The 367-nt window shown below is 61.0% G+C and overlaps 1 pseudogene; it reads left to right on the top strand.

The window, feature by feature from the left end:
- LOC105518374 overlaps nucleotides 1-367 on the top strand; it is a 71,938-nt pseudogene that overhangs the window by 1,874 nt on the left and 69,697 nt on the right.

Below are 367 nucleotides of genomic sequence, written 5' to 3'. Positions count from 1 at the left end.
TGAGTGGCATGATGGTGGGGCAGCACTTGGCCCCGGGTTAGGGAAGCCTCTTTAGTCTGGGACCAGAGGGTTGAGAGGATTTAGTTAAGTAATAGATGTGGATGAGGTGCTGGTGGTGGGGGAGGGGCTGGTGGTGTAGCCTGTGTGAAGGCCCAGGGGTGAGCTGGGTGAGTGGGTTGTGAGCGGGGGTGAGTGAGTGGGGGTGAGTGTGCGCGAGTGTGAACGGGGATGAGTGGGGTGTGAGCGGGGTTGAGTGAGTGGGGGTGAGTGAACAGGAGTGTGAGCGGGGATGAGTGGGGTGTGAGCGGGGGTGAGTGAGTGGGGGTGAGTGAGCAGGAGTGTGAGCGGGGATGAGTGGGATGTGAGC

Source organism: Colobus angolensis, unplaced genomic scaffold (genome assembly GCF_000951035.1).
Source record: "Colobus angolensis palliatus isolate OR3802 unplaced genomic scaffold, Cang.pa_1.0 Scaffold318, whole genome shotgun sequence".
Taxonomy (NCBI): domain Eukaryota; kingdom Metazoa; phylum Chordata; class Mammalia; order Primates; family Cercopithecidae; genus Colobus; species Colobus angolensis.
This window is presented reverse-complemented; position numbering and strand designations above follow the sequence as displayed.